The sequence below is a fragment of the Lucilia sericata genome, unplaced genomic scaffold (assembly GCF_015586225.1).
Source record: "Lucilia sericata isolate MDLA Ls3-8-SP2 unplaced genomic scaffold, ASM1558622v1 Contig000009F_arrow, whole genome shotgun sequence".
Classification (NCBI taxonomy): Eukaryota; Metazoa; Arthropoda; class Insecta; order Diptera; family Calliphoridae; genus Lucilia; species Lucilia sericata.
Window position 1 is genome coordinate 118,964 of NW_023994049.1, and position 8,491 is coordinate 127,454.

General features: G+C 28.8%; 1 long non-coding RNA gene across 1 annotated transcript; it reads left to right on the top strand.

Annotated features, from left to right (window-relative positions):
• The first annotated feature begins 1,051 nt into the window (after nt 1-1,051).
• On the top strand, nt 1,052-1,602 carry LOC119602723. The gene is made up of 3 exons (XR_005231365.1): nt 1,052-1,160; nt 1,268-1,411; nt 1,497-1,602. It is a non-coding gene; the product is annotated as an uncharacterized LOC119602723 (long non-coding RNA).
• Nucleotides 1,603-8,491: the final 6,889 nt, after the last annotated feature.

Sequence of the window (8,491 nt, forward strand, 5' to 3'; positions counted from 1 at the left end):
TCTCCGATTATTTCTCCTATATTTAACGTTTTTTCGCTCCCTTGCTGTAGAAAAAATGTTCTGTTTTTATTTTTCTAAAATAATTTATTTTTTGAAAAAAACTTTTCTAAGTTCATTTAAAACAAAACTTTGAAAATTTTATAAATATCACACATTATATTTTTTTAAACGTTTTTTGAAATTATCATGTTTATTTCAAAGGCTAAACTTTAAAATTTGAAAACAATGTGGAAAATACATTATTTAGTTAAGAAAATTTTCAAAAATATTCACAGGTTTGAATCGATGTTTATTGGGTTATATTAGTAACAAAAATGTACATGCATTTGAGCTAGGGTTTCCAAATTCCCGACGTTTTTTTGATTCCCGGGAATAAAATATTCACATTCCCGGGAAACCGGGAATTCCCGATAAAATAAAAAAATAATTAAAAAAGCGCTTACGTGATGTTTTATTTAATTTTTGTAACTTAGAAACATGTATATATAAATAAGCAGGGTTGGCAATAGTTTTGAAGCAATGAAAAGATAAGAGTAATGGTATTTGGATTATTTCGGTAACGTTATTTTAGCGGTAATGGTAGTGAGATAAAAGGGTATTTTAAATATAGGAAAAATTATTTAAAAATAATATAAAATAACGGCAATTCGGTAGCGATATTTTAGAGATAACGGTAGTAGAATTAATTAAAAAAAAATCGTAAAAGTATTTTAAAAATTTTATTTTTTCTGTGGACGGGTGAGATTTCGCGTATTAATTCGCTATTAAGAGTGTGTGCCAATCGGTAACAATTTACTTGAAAATGTAAATTTTTGATAGATAGGTATGAGGTGAATAAAATTTTACTAGCTCATCTGGCTACATAAATTTTTGACAATTGAAAAGAAAAATTTGAAAATACAAAAAATAAAATATTTTATAATTTTAGTTTGTAATACATTTGTGATTGTAGAAATTAATAAAAAAAAATCAATAAAAGTGTTTCTTTTATTAAAATAAATGCAGATTTTCTTGTGAAATTAGTGACAATTGTCAAAATTTAATGTAATCCAAAAAGATTTCGTTTGGCACAGCAAAAGTGATAATATTTTCCACCATAAGAAAATTTTATTTTACCACAGAACTTTGATGCCGTTTGGCACACAGTCTGATTCGAAAATGTAAGTAGAAATTTTAAGTATTTTAACACAATAATATTTCTATTAATTCGAAAATGTATGTAAGTAGAAATTTTAAGTATTTTGACACAATAATATTTCTCACCAAGGTGTTGAATTCACACAGCACCCGTAAATGTGGAGGAAGAATTTCGTGTATGTGATAGTCTTACTACTTGTATACTTTGTACACTTGGGCCCTTTAGACGAAAGGGATTGTCAAAGACCGAAGTCCCATGCCAAAGACCTAACAGGTGAGAATGTAAAAAAATAAACACAGTTGTTCAAAAGGTATTAAATAATAAATGTATTTTTGGTACGATATTTTTTGTGTGTTAGAGCACTTTTAGCTGAGGGGGCATGTTGCAGGGTTTTTCTCAATTCTCTTTTAAATGCCCTTCGTAAAATAATGAACGTTTAGATGGAGACTCAAAAGGCGTGCGCCATTTTTTTGATTCTTAAATGTTGTTTCTATTATTATGTTTAACATTAAATATGTTTATTTTTAAAATATTTGTTAATTAAATATTGTAGTAAATATGTGTAACAAATACACTTTAATAATTTATACAAATTTGGCGAAATTATATTGATGGGATTTCATATACTAGTGAATTACCTTAAAACATATTATAAACACGTCTTTTTGTTATTTTTTCTGCACTAATGGAAAAATAAAACAAACTTATATATACTATTTTAATTTTCAATACGAAAAATTACAACTTTTCTTTTTTCAGTTTTAATTAGGACGTTATACGAGTTTTACCTTTCATGTTTATTTTTTTACTAATACACTTATACCCCACTTACACATGCACGAAATCTCGTAGATTTCATTTAAAATCTTTTTACAAATCTAGACCGTTTTTGCACTTACTATTTTGATATTTAGGAAGATTTCATTCATTTTTGTTAATATTTCTTGAAATTGTGTTTAATATGAAAAATAAGAAGGAGAAATGGGATATGCATTAAAATTTTATTTATAATAAAAAATATATATTTAAATATAACATTACCTTCTATTTTAAGTAAACTTTTTATTCATGTTTATCAATTTATTAAAATTTTGCTGACCTTTTAATTTTTTTTTTTTTGTTTGTTTTGTTTTTCTCTTTTTCCCTTGTGCAGCATCGTATTTTTAGTATTATTTAGGAAAAAGAGTTGCATCACTAAAAAGAACTAGATTTTGAGTAGATTTTAACGAAATCTAGTTACGAATTAGATTTTGTTTTGTATGGAAAATCTAGTTAAAATCAACAAGATTTGGCTCGAAATCTCATTAGTACTAGATTTCGTGTATATGTAAATGGAGTATTACACTTTTTAAAATTTAAACAAATTTGCTTTTCAATTTTTCTTTCCTCTTACTGTTTAATTTTTTTATAGTTTATTCATTTATTTAAACAAACCCTAATTGGCCATATATGGTTAAAAGCAGGGACAGAAAATAATGATTATTCTTAAAATTTAAAACAAAAAATCAAATACAAGGATTAAGAGTAAAAGTTAATTGAATATACCATTTGTTTTCTCTAAAGATGCATTATCGGTTAAAACAATGATTTAAATTTTTTAAGTTTTATTTAAAAAACTTAATTTTAATTATTATTCTTTCAGTTTTATATATTACTCAAATAATAATAATTTTTCTATTTATTTTTTGTTCAAATCATAACGATTATTTTTGATTTTTATATATTTCATTGAAAAATAAAAATCAATTTTATTTTTTTTTTTTTTCAAAAATAAAACTCAATATGAAAACATTTTCTTTTATAAAATGTTTAGAGAAATGACATTTTATAAAATTAAATGTAGTTTTTAAGCTTTTCTTAATAAATTAAAAAAAGGGAAAGTATGCATTTTAACTCTTCACTATCTAAAACGCATAGCTATGATAATATTGATATTTATAAAATTTTCAATATGGAATATGCGCATCCAATATAAGGTTTAGTTTCCAATTCGGATTTTTATGTCTATGTCAAAGTTTTTTCGGATTGCATAAACACTCGGTTATGGATACATTATCTCTTTTTATACCCACAAATATTGGGGTAATTTGATTTTGTCATTTCGTTTATAACTCATCGTAATCGTAGACTCACATAAGTTCACACATACATATATTTTGGGTCCTTATAATATTCTAAGACGATGTAGTCAAATACTAACGTCTGTCTGTTGGATGCACTGTATAGTGCAAACGGGAAAAGCAAGAATGCTGAAATTTATTCTGAAAAGTCCTTTCAGAATAAAGTTTAAACTCTTATTATATAGCAATTGTGATCAAATAATACCCAAGAGTATAAGTAGTCCGAAATCACATGTAAAATGTGGCGAAAATGAGGTCTCATTTGAAAAGTTGAAAAAGTTATTTGAACGCAGAGTTCGGTACATAAATAACTTAAGTCTCATAAAAGGCACTCTTTCGAAAATCGCCCTAATGCTCATATTGTTTCGATATATCATAATATAGTACGTAATAAAGATTACCGAATAGATCGATACACAATAATTTTCTTAAGACCTCCTTCCAAACTCACTTTAAGTTTATTAGATACGTTTAGATGGTGACAATACATATAAGATTCGGCTTGCCTGAATATAACACAACTACTTCTTTCTAATGTTGTAATAACATTTTAATCAAAATTTCATTTATTTGTAAAAATATATTTTCATATTAAGTTTTATTTTTGAAGAAAATAATATAAAACTCAAGAATAACTTTTATTTTTCAAGCAAAAATATAAAACTTAAAAACAGGGTTCCAAATATTCAATCACTTATCACTCACGCTCATGAAAAAAACAAATAAATTTTGTTTTTTTATCTTCCATTCGTGTACAAAAACAAACAAAAACAAGTAAGAAAGTATAGTCGGGCGTGACCGACCATATGATACCCTACACCAGTTATGAATATTACATGTGATCTATTTTTCATAATAAAGCATTTATTTGGAATATTACCTTGATTCCGATTTATCTAAGCAATTTATTGACGAAAAACTAATTTTCTGAAAGAGGCTTTATATGGGGGATAGGAGCAAATGTGAACCGATCCCGATAAAATGGGCTGGATAGATTTCTAATTATATATTAAATGTCTGTGATAAATTTCATTGCAATAACAGTGTTAATAAGTGAATTGCGGATATTCAAGTCATTTTCCGAAGGGGTGCTTTGTATGGGGGCTAGGGTCAAATGAAGTCCGATCATTTAGAAGTTCGGCACGGTCATCAAGGCTTCTATAAAACTGAGTTGTGTGAACTTTTAGCGAGATACATTTATATTATAAATAATTATGAGCTCAAAGCCCTTTTCGGGGGGTTCAGTTGTATGGGGGCTAGGTGAAATAATGGAACGATTTTAACCATTTTCAATAGGCTTCGTCCTTGGGTCAAAAGAAACATGCATGCCAAATTTTATCATTTAATTATAATTATCTTGAAAATTGCGACCTGTACTTTGATAACAACGTTTACATGGACACACGGACGGTCGAACGGACGGACGGACATCGTTAAATCAACTCAGAAAGTGATTCTGAGTTGATCGCTATACTTAAATGTGGGTATAGCACTGATATTTTAGTGCGTTACAAACAGCACAAACGCATAATACCCTTCCCACTATAGTGGTGTAGGGTATAATAAAAGTTTGCTTTATTCATTCTTTCATGATACTATTAGTAATGTTTTTTATTTTCGTACAATATTGAGATAACAAGAAAAACTTTTTTTCATGCACATGGACATTTTTGAGAAATAAACTGTTTGTAAAAATCTCACAACTGAAAGAGAATAAAGTTTTATTTTGCACTAGCATTCTAAAATGCAATGTAAAATTTGTTTATAGTTCTGTTGAGAAATAAATGTAAAATGTCGAGATTGAGAGTGTTCGTGTTTTTGTATGTAAGAATGAAATAAGAATATGTTCAAAGACTGGTAAAAAACAACAATTTTGTGCTTTTTATACCCTTCACCTTCGTGAGAAGGGTATATATAAGTTTGTCATTCCGTTTGTAATTTCCAAAATATAATTTTCCGACCCCATAAAGTATATATATTCTGAATCCTTATAGATAGCGGAGTCGATTAAGCCATGTCGGTCTGTCTGTCCGTCTGTCTGTTGAAATCAGTTTTCTGAAGACCCCAGATATCTTCGGGATCCAAATCTTCAATAATTCTATCAGACATGCTTTCGAGAAGTTTCCTATTTAAAATCAGCAAAATTCGTTCATAAACAACGGAGATATAAGCAAAAATCCGAGACAACCTCTGAAAATTTCATAAAAAATAAGCAACAACAACACTGCTTATTCATTGCGTTGTGTATTTTGTTTTTGTTTTTTTTTTTATTATTATTTCGTTTTGTATGTTTGGATGTCTGTTGGTTTCATTGCGTTGTGTATTTTGTTTTTTTTCTGTATTTCGTTGTGTATTTGTGTATTTTGTTTTTTGTGTGTTTATATCGTTTAGCGTTGTTGTTGTTCATTATGTTTTGCTATTGCTATAATAATGATATAGTCGAGAAAATGAATTTTTAAATACACCATGGTGAAGGGTATATAAGATAGCACTCTTACTTGTTTATGATGCGTTTATTTCTGTTCTTTTGCTCGGTCCTACTTGTTGATTTGTTTTTTTTTTTCAATGTAAGTCGTGCTTTTTTCCTTTTTTCTTGCAAAAAATATGTTTGTTTACTTAATTTTATGTGAAAAGCATACACAGAAGGATACTTCCAAATAAATTATAGTAGGGCAAACAAGAATGTTTTGTTGTTGTGCAAACAAAAAATTTTGATCCGCACCGAAATAGGAATGGGCATAAATCTAGCGTTCTAATCCAGCTGATTTTAAAAATTTGTTTATACCACATGATAGCACATTTCCTTGTAACTTCAACATAGGACAAAAATTATCCGTTCTATTAGGGTCCGGAAGTAATGGGCCTCCAAAGTTTTGATATATAATTGAATATATCTTGATTACTAATTAACCGATATGGTCGAAATGGGTATCATTGGAAAGTTCTATGAAAGATGAGGTACCCTTATATCGATATATTTATGAAATAATGGTACTTTTGTAAAAAAGTCGAAATAAAAAAACATAAAATTTGACCCTGGCTCTCAATGGGTTAACGGTGTATGTAATTTTATACATCAATGGAAAGCTCTTTCATAGACCTTTGCAATGATACCCATATTGGTTAATCAGTAATCGAGATATATTCAATTATATATCAAAACTTTGGAGGACCATAACTCCCGGACCCCAATACAACGGACAATTTTTTGTCCTTTGTTGAAGTCAAGAAATAAGTTTTATTTTTGAACAAAAAAATAAAACTTAACATTAAGTTTTATTTTTGAGGAAACAAATTTTTCTTGAAAAATAATTATTAAATTTTAAGTTTTATAATAAAACTTATAACAGTTACTGTCTCTGGTTAAAAGTACAATACAATGGCAAAAGTTCTACAACTAATAGATTATCCCCCTTATTTTGTAAAACAAAAACAATTTATATGAAAAACAAGTAAGAAAGTATAGTCGGGCGTGGCCGACCATATGATACCCTACACCAGTTATGAATATTAAATGTGATTTATTTTTCATAATATCGCATTTATCTTCAATATTCCCTTGTTCCGATACATTTAAGCAATTTATGGATGAAAAACTAATTTTCTGAAAGAGGCTTTATATGGGGGCTAGGGGCAAATATGGACCAAGCCCGATAAAATTTTGTGAATATATTTATATTTACATAATATTTTATTGTGCTGAATTTCATCGCGATATTTGTGTTTATAAGTTAATTTGGGACATTCAAGTAATTTTCTGAAGGGGACTTTGTAAGGGAGCTAGGGTCAAATGGGGCCCGATCTTTATGAAATTTGGCAGGGTTATCAAGACTTCTATAAAACTTAGTTATGCCGTATTTTATCGATATATCTGTATATTTAACATAATTATGAGCTCAGAAGCCCTTTTCGGGGGGTTCTGTTCTATGGGGGCTAGGTGAAATAATGGACCGATTTTAACCATTTTCAATAGGCTTCGTCCTTGGGTCAAATAAAACGTGCGTGCCAAATTTCATCCAATTATCTTGAAAATTGCGACCTGTAGCTTGCGCACAAGGTTTACATGGACAGCCAGCCAGACGGACGGACGGACGGACATAGCTTAATCGACTCAGAAAACGATTCTAAGCCGATTGGTATACTTTAAGGTGGGTCTAGGACGAATATTTTTATATGTTACAAACATCAGCACAAATCCAATATACCCTCCCCACTAAAGTGGTGTAGGGTATAATGAAGTGAAGTGAGGTGAAGGGATTTACAAAATAACCCCCTATATACATATATACATTTTATTTTTTTATAATAATTTTATAATTTAGTATTAATTTATAATCAAGAAATAATTTTTTGAAAAAATTTAAGTTTTTCTTTTGAAAAATAATTTCTAGACTGAATTTTTTGCATTGTTTTATTCAAAAATATACTCAAACTAGCTCAAACTTAATTTTTATACCCTTCACCTTCGTGAGAAGGGTATATGTAAGTTTGTCATTCCGTTTGTAATTTCCAAAATATAATTTTCCGACTCCATAAAGTATATATATTCTGAATCCTTATAGATAGCGGAGTCGATTAAGACAAGTCCGTCTGTCTGTCTGTTGAAATCAGATTTGGATCCCCAGATATCATCGGGATCCAAATCTTCAATAATTCTATCAGACATGCTTTCGAGAAGTTTGCTATTTAAAATCAGCAAAATCCGTTCATAAACAACGGAGATATAAGCTAAAATCCGAGACAACCTCTGAAAATTTCATAAAAAATAAACAACAACACTGCCTATTCATTGCCTTTGTATTTTGTTTTTTTGAGTATTTCGTTTCGTATGTTTGGATGGCTGTGTGTTTCATTGCCTTGTGTATATTGTTTTTGTTTTCTTGGTGTATTGAATTTCGTATGTTTGGATGTCTGTTGGTTTCATTGCGTTGTGTATTTTGTTTTTTTCTGTATTTCGTTTCGTACTTGGATGTCTGTTGGTTTTACTGCCTTGTGTATTTTGTTTTTTGTGTGTTTATATCGTTTAGCGTTGTTGTTGTTCACTATGTTTTGCTATTGCTATAATAATGATATGGTCGGGAAAATGAATTTTTAAATGCACTATGGTGAAGGGTATATAAGATTCGGCACAGCCGAATATAGCACTCTTACATGTTACAAATTAAAAATTAGCTTAAATTAGGAAATTTTGACTAATTTGTAGAAAAATTTAAGAAACATATTTTGAGAAATT